We start from the raw sequence: 15,046 nt of genomic DNA on the forward strand, positions 1-15,046 counted from the left end.
TCTGCACTCTTGGCGCTGCTCTGACCTATCCTTCTCCAGACGCTCCAGTACATGCTGGATGTTGCTGAGCCTGTCCTTTAGCTCATCCCTCTCCAGAATCTCTTCTGCAGTCTTGAGCTTCTCTTCCAAACTTTCTTTTTCTTCCAGCAGCTTGAGTTCAAGCCGGCTGAGTTCTTGCACCTCCTCAACGAAGGCAAGAAATTCCCTCAGGTCTCTCTTCAACTCTGGACGCAGGTCCTCTTCCAGCAGTGTCCGTGTCAGCTCCGCGATGGTCGTTGTACCCTCTGGATGCCTGATGTTCAGGAACAAGTCCTCCTCAAAGGCCTTCTTCCTCAGCTCTTCTAGTGCTACGATGTATGATGCCATTTTCTTTACTGAAAATTGTTCGAGGTGTGAAGCTTACCTTTCTCTCCAACGCTTTATATAGGCTTCACTTTCTCTCTGAAAGTTAATGCTCCTACGGTTTCTCGAGGTTAAGTTCTTGGTAACTGACCCTTCTCTTTACTCACTTGACCGGTGGTAAACGTTCTTCTCTTGCATTAACTCTTCTATTTATTTCGCCTAACTCTGATTCTTGCATCATTTTCATCTTATTTAAACTTAGACCTTCTCTCAGGGGGAGTACCTTGTACTTCAAGCTAAGTTTTTCACACCCCAAGCTTTTTGCTTATGACAAAAAGGGGGAGTAAACCCAGTTTTTGATGTGTAAGATGTGTTAGTGTGATTTATTTTTCTTTTGGAGAATTTAAGAGTTCCACCTTCATGACCATAGATGTGTCACTGGGCAAATACAAGGAATACATTTCACTTCTTCTGAAGTGATTCTAAGTTGACTCTGATACCCAAGACTCTGATACCTTGTCCGTGACTCTGATTACTTATGCGCTCTGATTATTCGATTTTCATCTATGTCATAAGTTTTTCACTCAGAACTCTTATATCATTTAGCTCAGAATCTAGACTTTACTAACGTTTTCATCAAGTATTAGATTCAGGGGGAGCTAAGCTCAGAATCAAGCAGTGACTTGAATTCAAAATGAGCAAGATAAACTATTCACATCAGGATAAGTCTTATTCTATATCTCTAAACTCTGAGTGAATTCAGTTTAATGTTTAAGAATTGTTCATCAAAAATCTTAGTTTTGTCATCATCAAAAAGGGGGAGATTGTAAGATCAAGTTTTGATCTAGTAGTACAACTCTATGTTTTGATGATTACAAGTTAACCTTTTGATATGAACAATTGTGGTACTCTAACGTGTTTTTCTGAGTGTGCTATTTACAGGCTCTGACCTCAACTCAATCTCACACAAATCAGAAGCACTGTGTATAAAGAGTGACCCAAGCAACGCTTTCGCATTCACCATGTTCAGTATGAACAGTGGAAAAGCTTCAGAAGTTCTGAAGTTATACAAACTCTGATGTGGACTCAGTCACTAGAAGTTCTGAAGATCCAGAAAGTCTGATAACCAAGAAACACTGAAGGCTCAGATGTTCTGATGGTGTAGAAGACTCTGAAGATCCAGAAGCTGAATAGTGGAAACTCTGAAGTCCAGAAGCAAGAAACTCTGAAGGCCATGTTCTTCCCTCTGAGTTCAGAATCAGAAGATACAATGGTCAGAGGATCTGTGCTTTCCCTCTGACTCTGATCAACCGGCTTCACAAGTTCCAATATGAAGCATTCCCCTGATCAAGAGTCTCCTAGGTTCAAAGGTCGCGTCGCTATCCAAGTACAAAAGCAACTGTACCTTCCTGACGACCTACCTAACGTTCTCAGCCACAGCAGAAGCTGGATTTTCCAGAACTGCCCTCCAACGGTAGCATTTCCCATGCATCGCTCAACCCTAATCCTTGGAGTATATATAGAGGCTGAAGATTGAAAGAAGCGGCTAGAAGCAATACATACGCGCAAGACATATTCAAATTATTCTAAGCTGTCTTTCATCTGAAATTCATTGAGTTTACTATTAGCTTTTTAGAAGCAAATCTCTTGTAAACAATTCTTTGATAAACAGTTTGTTTAGTTCCTTTAGGAGATCAAGGTTGATCGGATCCTAGAGAAGACTAAGAGAGTGAATCTTAGTGTGAGCTAAGTCAGTGTAATTGTTAGTCACTTGCAGGTTTCAAGTGCAGTTGTAACTCTTACCTGATTAGTGGATTGCCTTCATTCTAAGAAGGAAGAAATCACCTTAACGGGTGGACTGGAGTAGCTTGAGTGATTTATCAAGTGAACCAGGATAAAATCCGTGTGTGCTTTTCTATCTCTTATCTTTAGCACTTAAGTTCTCGAAAGATTTGTCAAAATCTTTAAGGTGGAAGTTTTATACTGAAAACGTTATTCAAACCCCCCCTTTCTACCGTTTTTCATACCTTCACCCTTATCCCCTTAGTCTCCCCGAAATCTGGGAACATGAGGCCTCCACGAAATATGGGCGAGAACATAAACTAGGCATAAGTCTGGGTAAACCTATATGGCCATTGCGTACCTAGCACCGTAAGCCCACACCGGTATAAAACCGACGAGCCCGCACCTTCTCTTACGGGAAATTTTGGTGCGAGGAGAAAGCCTCAGTTCAAAACTTAGCAAAAGTCCTAGTTTCTTTGGCACACCTTCAAAATCGCTACACGAGCGCGAAAGGAAAAACAAGGCCTAAAAGGCGACGAGGCGATCACAAGGCGGAAAATTTACGAATGAAACCATGCGGAAATTAAACTGAATAAGAATAAGAACAGTAATTGATTACAAAAAGGGATAAGGAAAATCAGTGCGAAATTATCATGTTACATTGACATCTTTTCCTTTTCAGTTTCAGCAGCCGCGAAATATTCAGCAGTAAAGCCCTGGGGATCGTCTTGGCCAACTAGTCCATGCGGAGTAACCTTCTTGGAAGCCGCTGCCACGCTCTTCCACGACCTCGGCAGCAATCCCAGCCACCAACCTTGCTTGAGAGGTCCTGATTTTGGAGTCCATGTCTGCTAGGGCCTGGGCCTTTGTCTCGAGTTGGGAGCTCACATTGGCGAGAGACTCGTTCTTCGCCCCCAATTCCCTGCGAAGGAACGCGATTTCCCGGTCCTTAACGATACAAGCGGCCCTGTTTGCGTTGATCGCCTCCGTTTTCGCCTTCACCTCCTGTTGCAGCTCATCCCGCTCCATCTCCAGTTCCTCCGTTCTTTCTTTGCAAGCAGAAAAGTCATCCTCGCACTGGCTCATCTCAATACCTAACCTGTTCAACTTCGCCGTTTGAGTTACCGCTTGGGTCAGCAACTTGTCGCGTTCGCCATGCGCTTCCTGTGTAGCCACGCGGTAACCTTCAGCCTTCTGGTGAAGCTCTTCCACCTCTGCAGACAAGGCGGAATCCTGAGATAGCCTGGCGAAGAGACACCCCGCACGCAAAAGGTTGAGGATAGCTTCTTGTGCCACATCGTCGAGGTCAGGATTATCGAACACCCTCATACTTCCAAGAAAGGAGTCGGTCAGCATGAAGTCGATAGGAGAAGGTTGCTGGTTTGGAGCACAACCCGTCTGACCATCAGTAATGGGATGACTAGTATCAGGGGAAGAGTGGCGAGGAGTGGGAGAGGCGCGGGGAGTTGGACCTCCACCGTTGGGACTCACTGGATGGATGAGGGAGACCCTAGGTGGGTTCGCCTCGGCCTGATGACTTGAGCGGTCGAAAGAAGGGATTGCTCGGGGAGCACTGGAAGGAACGCCTTCGGAAGCTTGTTGATCAACGGGAACTCCCTCGGGACGAGGCGAGGACCCCACATCGCCCATGAAGTCTGTTTCTTTTTCGCCCCCCAGGTCTTGGCGAGGGGCAGATGCTTCACCAGCCTTGGATCTCTTGGTTTTCTTCTTTTTCTTTCCCAACTTCTGAGGCGAAGAAGCTTCAACCCCAGATTTTCCATCTGCGCCAGAATCGTCCCTTTTAGATTTCCGGGATTTTCTTGGTTGGGAGGGTTGAGCAGCCCTGTCATTGGGCCTTGGGACCAGATCTTCAATTTCTGGCGATGGGGCGGTACCCGGTATTGGCTCTCCAGACCCGATAGCATCTAGGGCGGCCACGGCCGTGTCAGAAGGGGCAAGGTCAATCGAAGAAGATCCTTTGGCCTTCTTTGAAGGGGGAACGGAAGCCTCAACATCAGAATCGGCGATGGCGCGTTTCCTCTTAATTCCCGTGGTATTAAAAACAGGAGGGAACTCAAATGAATCGGCAGCCAGGGCGTGCTGCAACGGGACTTCAGTAAAGTTTATCTCTTCTAAAAATGAGTGGAGGGTGTTTTCACGAGCATCTTCAAGCAACTGTGAGCACTCAAGGATGGGGAACCCAGTGAAAAAGCCAAGGATGGCTTTGTCTTCGTTGCTCAGTGACGCATCAGACGATTGTGGAACGTCGTGAGGGCTATCGGTCCAGTAAAATGGGAACAGAGCAGTCCCATCCCGGCGAGTGAAAGCCTCAGGGTAGGTAGGATGCACGAGTATGCGGAAGTATCGGCGCCCGGGCCCCTTCTTGACGTTACTCTTGTAAGGGTAGAGGCGCTGCCGGCCCGTACGGGATTTCAGAGAGACCCACCCAGGAGTTGGGGTCTTCAAGGATTTCGGCTCTACGCCGTAAAAATAGAAGAAATGGGAGGTTTTCGCTTCAAGACCAACGGCGTTGCTGAGAATCTCGAAGCATCGAATGAAAGCCCAGGCGTTCAAATGAAGTTGGCTCGGGGCTACGTTGATCTCCCTCATAACCTGGCAGAGGAAGGGGGAGAAGGGTAGTTTGATTCCCAGATCAAGGAAGAAGTACTCATAAACATAAAAGAAGTGGGGTTGTCCCGCGCCTTGCTCGATCGTGCGGCACTTCCAGGGACGACGAATGTCCAAACCCCGGCCGGTGATGAGGACATCTTCAAGAGACTTCTCGTGGAAAAACTCGTCGGCCTGGCGGGCTGACTCGACGATGGACTTATCGGTGGACAACTCAGAAGGTTGGCAGATGGCCTCTTGAGTGGGTTCTCGAGTGGTAGACTGGGGAAGGGTGGAGAAGATTAGGTGCCAGAAAGCGTTCTTCTCATTTTCGCTGAGGGGGAGCCCCCTGGCGGGAGGAGGGTTAACCGGAGCGGGAGACGCTTGAGCAGTGCTACGGGATCGGGAGGATCTTTTGGTGCAGCGTTGGGAAGTCTTTTTTTGCTAATAGAGAAAATGAAAGGACGAGAGGGGAGGGAATGCAAAGTCGTCAACTTCAGCAAAGTGTTAGGATTCCAGAAGTGGTAAGCGAGAAAAGGAAGGAGGATATAAAAGTTAATAAAAGAAACGGTTGGGGAATCGTGCCTTATCATGACAAAGGTGGAATGAAAAGTTACAACGGTTGGGGAGCGTGGTGCGGATTTCGGGAAACGAACGCAACGCATTAAATGAAAAGTTACAACGGTTGAAGCTGATTGGTTTGAATTCAAATTGTCAGGCTTTACCGTGATACGAAAGGACGTTTCAAAGATAGCAGATGGGATTCGGTGGATTCGCTGACCTTAGCACCATTTCAGGGCACGACGCATGGCGAAGGCTCGACGCATGTCAAAATGTCACGATTCAGAGCACGCGCATACCTATGGTGGGGCGAACGGACCAAATGCCATCGCCACAAGCTCACTTGTGGACTCAGACCGCCCGGAGAAGAGGAACACAGCAAAAGTTTGAGATGTAGATTTTAAAAGCTTTACTCACCGAGCCATGTTGGCCATTGATCTTCATTTTTAGACTTTAGGTTTTGGCGTTGATTAGTTTCTTATGGCCTTCGCCTTAGTTTTCCTGCTTAAAGACACACTTAGCTCTCATGCTTCGAGCTCGGTGTCTTGTGGACTTGTGGACTGGGCGAGACCCCAGGGTCCCTCGCCCAGGAGCGCTGGCCTCAGGCTAGGGGCGCCCCTGAGACTTGGGCCTCCCTCCCCGAGGCCCAACTGGCCCATTAAGGTACATTAGAGGTGCCAAGCCCAACTCCGCACCTATAAATAGGGGACGGTTACCAAATGTAAGAGACTCTTGGCTCATTTGTGAAATAACAAGATTAAAATTCAGTTATTCTTTCTCTCTCTAGCGGTTAGAACCTCTCTCTCTAAGCATTCACTCACTTTCCTCACACTTTTGGTATTGTACCCCTATTGTATGTTCTTGGATAGAACACATGGTGAAGACTGTATCAATTTCTCAGTAACGAAAATCCAGAAATACAATAGATGGAAGGTGAGTCAAACAAAAAATAGAGGAAAAGATCGAATGAATTGGGATTTGTTGACGGCTTGCAGAAACTTCATCAGGAAACCATGAGCAGATGCATGAATCTGCGCCACTCCCTAAACACGCGCTCCACTTGTGCGTGTTTCATATGACTCCGTCCACGAGCCCCGTTCTAGGTACTACTAACATTTTGAAAAATAAGAGATGCGAGATGACATCACGTGTTCGCCAGAATCCCGTCGCTAAAGCAAACGTGTTCGCCAAAATTGTGTCGCCAAAGCAAACATGCTCACCAGACTTCCATCGCCACAACAAACGTGTTCGCCGGACTTCCCTCGCCAAAGCAAACCTGCTCGCTAGAAGTCTTCCGCCAAAGAAACTTGCTCGTCGCCTAACTTCAACGCCAGCGACACCTGCTCGTCGAACTTTAACCACCAAAGCAAAAACGCTCTTGCCGGGCTCCCATCTTCCAAGCGAAACGTGTTCGCCTGAGTACCATCGCCACAACAAAACGTCTTGGGACTGGTTTTACTCCTCACGCATTTGCACTTCCTATTCTCTGCTGCTACGACTGAGTGCGCCATCGTATGTAGCAGATGAAGGTTGGCTAAAACTTCCTTCCAATCTTCGCTTGTTGTCGTGAGCTCTGAACTGATTCCTCACCTCTGTTCTCGTCTTCGTCATCACCAATCTGCTCTCCCTTGCCTGCATTCTTTTCCGATCCGATCCTCGATCAATCGTTGACATCAGCGTCGGAAGAAAGCCATATCAGCGGCGGGGAGAGCTTGCGAAGAAGACGACCCTCGCCAGTTCAGTCTTCAGCTATCAGTTCCAGAAATCCTAGCACTTGTATACTGATTTCACCTTTATGCTCTATCACCGTTTTCCATTCTTCTCCTTCACTCTTTCCTCGATCTGAAATTCACTTATGTCGCTGCTTTTTCTCCTCCTTCGAAACCTGATCAGCGTTCTTGATCTTCCCTCGTGAACGCCACTAACAACAAACGAACTTCACCAGCGATTTATCCGCGATGCAGCGATGATCAACAAATCAATCAACTCTGAATGGCAAATCGTCTCCTGCTAGTAGCACAGGCGGTTCCATATCCGGATGCGTGGCTCGTCTTCGATGCTGGTCCTCGAACTTCCGTCACCATTGTTGTTAAACCTTGCGGAAGAAGATGCTGCCGAAAGAACTGTGGTGACATGAATTCCCGAAGGTCTAGGTGTCTCGCATTTCTTCGCCAATCCAGATCCGAAAAGATCATCCAAGAACCTCCTCTGAGATCGATTTCCAGAAACCAAAGTTCTTCCAGCAAAATCAACTAAATACAATGAAAATCTCAGGCAAAATTAGTCGTACAATCAATCCACGTGACCCGGGAATCAAAAGTTTATCGATCGCCACAGACGGCGCCAAATGTTCTGGGATTGAACATTGAGAGAGGGTGTAGTACCCAAAGAGTAGAGAGATTGCACTAGAGAAAGGGTAACTGAATTTTCATGTGTATTATTGAGAAATGAGCAAAAATCCCTTACAATTGATATCCGCTACCTTTTTATAGAGGCAGTGTTGGGCCCCCATATGCTAATGTCCTTAATGGTCTGTAAAAGAAAGAGTTGCACGAGCACAAGCTTCTTCAATCAATTTTCAGAACTGGACTCCTCCTCAGTGTCTCCTTCACTTTCTTCAGATCCTCCCTCTTCTTCAGTACTTGCATCCTGAGTAGCAGCAGCAACAACACTTGGCTCATCCCCTTGACCTTTTTCTTCTTGAAGCTTGAGGAGCAAAGCATCAACCTTCAGCTTCCTAGCAGTGCTGATCTTGATAGTCTCCTACAAAGCCTTAGAGACTTCCTGCAATTCAGCAATAATGGCCTTAGTGCCAGATTCACTCACAGGCGCAGGGGCAGAAGTCCTGCTAGATGGCACATCAATGTCTAGGACATGCGGCTCCAAGAACAAACGATGATCCAGAGTAATTGGAACACCCTTGGCCATAGCAACTTCATCAGCCCTAATAATCTGAGGATGCTGTTGGAGGATGATCTCTGTAAGAAGAGATGGAAATGAGACCGGCAGCTTCACAGCACAAGTGTCAGCATGTTTAAAGGTCTGCTCAAACACAAAAGAACCAAAGTCAAAATCAGTAGATGTGCTAATTTTATAGATCAACTTGGCAAGAGCAGCAGAAACTCCAGAAGTATGTTGGGTAGGAACCCAATTCACAGCTCCAATCCTGTTAAGGATTGCATACTTCACATTCAGATTTCCAGTGGACAACAACTTCTTGATAGGCCACTTCTTGACTTGGCCAGCAGTAATTTCCTTGGCAACCACATCCAAGGACAATTCCTCATCAACAAATATATGAAGGTATGAAAAACGGTAGAAAGGGGGGGGGGTTTGAATAACGTTTTCAGAATAAAACTTCCACCTTAAGATTTTATCAAATCTTTCGTGAACAAATAAAGTGCTTAAGATAAGAGATAGGAAAGCACACAAGGATTTTATCCTGGTTCACTTGATGAATCACACAAGCTAATCCAGTCCACCCGTTAAGGTGATTTCTTCCTTCTTAGAATGAAGGCAATCCACTAATCAGGTAAATGTTTCAACTGCACTTGAAACCTACAAGTGACTAACAATACACTGACTTAGCTCACACTAAGATTCACTCTCTTAGTCTTCTCTAGGATCCGATCAACCTTGATCTCCTAAAGGTAATTTAAACAACTGTTTAAGAAAGAATCGTTTACAAAGAGATTGCTTCTAAAAAGCTTGTAGTAAACACAATGAATTCAGAGATGAAAGAATGCTTAGAAGGTTTGAATATAGCTTGCGCGTGTGAGATTCTTCCAACCGCATCTTTCAATCTTTAGCCTCTATTTATACTCCAAGGATTAGGGTTTGAACACTGCATGTGAATGCTACCGTTGGAGGGCAGGTCTGGAATTTCCAGCTTCTGCTGTGGCTGAGAATGTTAGGTAGGTCGTCAGGATAGTACATTTGCTTTTGTACTTTGGATAGTGACTTGACCTTAAACCTAGTAGACTTCTGATCAGAGTAATGCTTCGTGTTGGAACTTGTGAAACTCGTTAATCAGAGTCAGAGGGAAGCATGGATCCTCTGACCGTTGTATCTTCTGATTCTGAACTCAGAGCGAAGTACTTGGTCTTCAGAGCCATTTTGCTTCTGGACTTCAGAGTCTCCACTTTTCAGCTTCTGGATCTTCAGAGTCTTCTACACCGTCAGAACATCTGAACCTTCAGAGTGTCTGGGTTGTCAGAATGTCTGGATCTTCAGAACTTCAAGTGACTGAGTCCTAATCAGAGTTTGTTTGACTTCAGATCTTCTGAAGCTTTTCTACTGTTCAGACTGAACATAGAGATTGCAAAAGCGTTGCTTGGGACACTCTTTAAGCACAGTGCTTCTGATTTGTGTGAGATTGGATTAAGGTCAGAGCCTGTAAAAGCACACTCAGAAAAACACGTTAGAGTATCAAAATTGTTCATACTAAAATGTTAACTTGTAATCATCAAAACATAGAGTTGTACTACTCGATCAAAACTTGATCTTACAATCTCCCCCTTTTTGATGATGACAAAACCAAGTATTTTGATGAACAATTCTTAAACAATAAACTGAATTCACTCAGAGTATATAGAAATAGAAATAGACTTATCCTGATGTGAATGGTTTATTTTTCTCATTCTGAATCCAAGTTACAACTTGATTCTGAGCTTAGCTCCCCCTGAATCTAAGACTTAATGAAAACGTTAGTAATGTCTAGATTCTGAGCTAAAAAAAAATATAAGAGTTCAGAGTGAAAGCGCATGACATAGATGAAATGTAATAATCAGAGCGCATAAGTATTCAGAGTCACGAGCAGGGTATCAGAGTCAAATAAAATCACTTCAGAAGTGAAATGTATTCCTTGTATTTGCCCAGTGACATATCTATGGTCATAGCAGTGGAACTCTTAAATTCTCCAAATAATAACTAAATCACACTAATCAGCATATACATCAAAAACTTTGGGTTATACTCCCCCTTTTTGTCATAAGAAAAAAGCTTGGGGTGTGAAAAACTTAGCTTGAAGTACAAGGTACTCCCCCTGAAGGAAGGACTAAGTTCGAAAAGATGGAGAATTAATTAATGAGATTAGCGAAGTAAAGAAATAATTAACGCATGTGTAGAACTTTTACCACCGACCACGGGAGTAAAGAGAAGTTTCAGTTACCAAAGACTTATCCTTGAGAAACTGCAGTAGCAATAACTTCCGGAGAGAAGAGAATGCTTATATAAAGCGGGTAGAAACGTAGTAAGCTGTTGGTCGATTCACAAGTGTACGAATACCTCCGGGTTTTAAAATATCGAACCACAGGGATTGTGAGTGAGAATTGTTGATTTAAGCCTAAAGTTTGCAAGTTCTTAAAGCAGTAAATTTCAAAGATTGGTTTTGGTTGATTGTGACAAAAGTTTTGCAAAAGAGCAATGATGAATAAGTTGTGAAAAACAAATGATGGAAAATTGCCTTGGGTTTTTGATCATCTAATCCATTTTAGTCCACCTATCCTATGCATGTGAAACCTTGATTCAACTCTTGTTGTAAAAGCCTATGTACTTACTAGTTGATTCCTCACAAAAGTAATTCTCTCAAATTGAAAGTTAAGCCCAATTCCTTGTGTACTTAAACATTCATAAGAGGTATAATATCATGTATAATCAGGCCAACAAAACCCTACCCTCACTCTATTCCTAGAATGCGTATAGAAGGACCTATTCCAATTCATGTCCCTAAATCATAACAAATTTCCATTTGATTATAATCTAGCCTATAGCAAAGGTGCACCAAAGCTAAACATGCAATAAGGAATTGAAATACAAGATTGAATCAAGACTCATGCATTGAGATAGGATTTAACAAACTAAAATTTCATAGAATCTCTTAACCCAAAGCAAAAAGAGAACTAGCCACTCATGGCTAGTGAATTCATGAAGAAAATGTAAATAAAACCTGAGAAAAAGTACAAGTTGGAAGCCTCCCTTGGCCCCAAAGTTCTCCTCAGCTCTCAAACTTGATCAAAAATGAGTAAAATGTCCAAATGTATCAAAGAAATTGGCCTAAGCCTTATTTATAGGCAAATTACACGAAGCTGGGCGCTCAGGCGCCAATTCAGAGCGCCTGAGCGCCAATTGCATGTTGAAAAACATGCCTCTGGACCCTATTGGTGCATAGGCGCCCACTCCCAGCGCCTAGGCGCTTAAGCTCGCCTGAAAAGGACTTTTTGGCTTCTGAAACTCCTCTTTTCAATCCTCTTTAAGTTCTTCATCAATTCCATGCTTCTTGGCCTTCTTTCTCCTTCAGTTTCTGCACTCCAAACCTAACCAACAAGACAAGGAAGATTCTAGAAGCTCCAAGAGCTCATTAGCACAAGAGGTCCTTCACAAAACACAACAAAACCATGCAAGTCCTAAACTTTACTTAAAATGCAAGAAAACTACCTATAAAACTACTAAATTACCAAAACAAAATAAAGACTAAGGAAAAGAATAAAAATGCATGAGAATGCATGAAACACTACATGAAACTCAACAAAAAGACTCAAAACAAACAAAGAAATGACCCTAAAAACACTACTAAAACAGGGTCATCACACCACTATACTCAACGACAGCTCGCCCTCGAGCGTAAATAACACTCGCTTGCCCTCAAGCGCAAGAAATGCTCCCACACAAGTGCTCTCAACAAGGAATACTTCACAAAAACAGGGGGACAAAGTAATCACAACTAGTTCCAAGAGAAAGACCCAACAACCTACTTCATGCATCTTTTGAAAAGAGAAGAGTGTAGAGTCCGTTCATGAGAAGCATTTAGATCTACAAATCCTAGGATGAGATGTTCATTTAGTGCACTGAGCACACAAGCAAGTTCATAGGTCCTGAATGTCATTCACTCAATAGCAACAAAGATTAAGCATGCAAATATTCAAAGAGACTTTTAAAAGGGTTGAAACATTGGCTTGGCGAAACATGATGGTGGTTGGTCCCTAAGGGAATTCTAGGCTTTCAAGCACATTGAGTGTGGTCCTCTTCTAATAACCCCGGAGCTTACAACACACTTTTTTTACAAGTCTCTTGCACCCATCTTTACAAACTTTTTTCCTTTTTTCCAACTCCAACTTTTGGTTAGGAGTTCTTTTTCTTTCCCTTTTTTTTCACTGATTTTTCTTTTTGGGGCAAGAGACTATTTCTCATTTTTCCAGCTCCATACAACACAACAAGGACCATCACTCCCCACTATTCCAACCAAACATCCGTCCCAAAAACTTGGCTACAACAAATTCTCCAATAAGGTTCAAATGGGACAACTATGGACAATGTTCAAACAACAAATTCAGAATCTCAAGAAATCCTACAAGTCTCAAGAATAAAGCAAGAATCACTAAGCATGCTATGAGTGAAATCAACGCAGAACCAAGAATTGCAAGTGAGTCAGGATCCTCCAGAGAATTTTTATGGTGAAGGGTCAAAGATAGACCCTTAATGGACTCACACCGACTCCTTTCTCAAGAGACACTCGGAAGACCGAAGTCTCCTCCTCTCTTCCCCAACATGCAATCACTCATCCCCAAAAACAACAACAAGTATTCACAAAAGCATTTTCAAAAACAACACAAGTAGGGAAGCAAATCTTTAGCTAAAAGCGCGTGAGTATAGGGAAGTAAAGACCCAAAAATAAAAACAAAACCAGCTAAAACAATGCATGATCAAAAGAAAACAAAATCTACAAATTGAAAATATGCTAAAAATGCATGACCTAAACTAAGAGTAGAGATACCTCAACATAGTCACTCCATGGGGTCATGGTCACCCCTTCCATCGCCATAATCCGGATGAACACCGACATCATGCATCAAGCTCAAGTCTATCATCCCCTGCTCTAAGGTATTAAAATCCAAGGGCCCATTGTACCTGGGGTCTGATGTGCTACCTCCCCTCCAATGGAGGTCAAGATCCCTGTGTAGGCGATCTTGCCTCAAAAACATCCGCCCGAAAGCGGCCTCCATCCAAGCAGGAGAAAGGTCAGCACGTGGTGGAGTAACCACCTCATTCACCACCTCAACATTTTCTTCTTCCTCCTCTTCTTCTTCTTCTTCTTCTTCTTCATCTTCTTCCGCTGGCTCCTCAGGATCCTCTTCCTCTTCATCCTCTTGAGGCATCCTCGCCGTCCATTCTTTATAAAGCTGAGCGATCCTCTCCTTACTAAGCAGAGGTGCCACTGGCAACCTCTTTTCAATAACATGGACTGGCCTCCTAGCTCTGTCCCTCACCGCATGAATCAAAGAGCAAATCAAGTGAGGAAAGATGGGTCGATGCTTGTCTATACTTCTGTTGTAGAGGGAATAAATCCGACCAGCAATGATGGTGGCCACGTCCATAGGATGACCTCTCACGATGCAGTAGATGGCAACCAATGTAACCTCTCTAACTTCAGATTTGTTAGAGCTAGGAATGAGGGAATCCTGCAAAAATTCAGCCCAAACTCTAGCTAGCGGTGTCATATCCTTCCTTCTCACAAAAATGATCTCATCTTCAACTGCTTCCCAGTCCCGCCCAGGCCTAACAATCACTGCCTTCATGTCCTCCAAGATCTCCGGTGACTTCTCCTCTAAGAGCTCATGATAAGTGGCCTTCTCAGGGAAAAGCTCCTTCTCTTAGTCCTCCGTGAGGAGACCAAGATGCCTGCGAATGACTGCTGGATTGTAATCAATCACATCTCCCCTGAACCAAGATGAGTTCACCGGTGGCCTGGACCTGTCCTCTTGATTGTCACAGTAGGTGTTCGCGTAGAACTCCCTAACCATGACCTCACAAGCAAACGGAATGGGGTTGACCCAATTCTTCCACCTCCTAATTTCCATGGCTTCCTGCATGCCCAAGAGGTCTCTCCTTCCCTCCCGATACAAAACTCCCCGCTCCTTCACACATTCCTTGTGTGCTAGGTGAGCTCGGTAAAACTCCTCCTTAATCGCTGATAGGAAGCGGGAGCGGTCAAAACTCCGGGAGGTGGAGGAAGAAGCTGCAGCTCTTGTGTTGGTTCTTGCTCTTTTTACAGGCATCTGCAAAATTGTTAGCCCATACACAAGCCACAAATGTTAGAAATGTTAGTTCGAAAATAAAAAGAAAAGAAAGAAGAAACTTTGTACAAAAACAAAAATAGAACAACCTAAGAGCACCCAACAAGTTTCTTAGTGATTTTGGCAAAGAGAGGAAAACTACCACACGCACTTGCCAAAAATCGACTAAGAGAACCCATTGAGGCATTCTATCAAACACCTTATAAGCAAAAGCTAAACCAAACTAATCCACAAAATCCTAACTACCCATTCCTCACAAATTCACTACCCATTTCTAATTAAGCACAAAACCAACCCATAAAGAACAAATACAACCCAAACCCAACTTGCACTAACACAAATTCACTCACCCTTACCCAAAAGAAGCATGCATTGCAAAACTAATGAACCAAAATGAAGGATAGTGGAAAATGGAACTTACCTTGACTTGAGAGTGAGTGGGTGCAAGTGGAATAGACTTGATGCAATGCAGAACTTTGAAGCAAAAGGAAGAGCTAATGTGTGTGCAAGTGACAAATGAGAAGTAGCAATGGGGTATGAAGAGAGTGGGGTGCGTTTTTATTAGAGAAATGAGAGTTAAGAGTGGGAAAATGAAAGGTTGGGGTTTTAAAACCCAAAATCTGGCAGAAAAAACGTATAAGAGCGCTCGAGCGCTCATAGGGAACGCTCAGGCGCTCATGCCA

Source organism: Lotus japonicus, chromosome 5 (genome assembly GCF_012489685.1).
Source record: "Lotus japonicus ecotype B-129 chromosome 5, LjGifu_v1.2".
NCBI lineage: Eukaryota > Viridiplantae > Streptophyta > Magnoliopsida > Fabales > Fabaceae > Lotus > Lotus japonicus.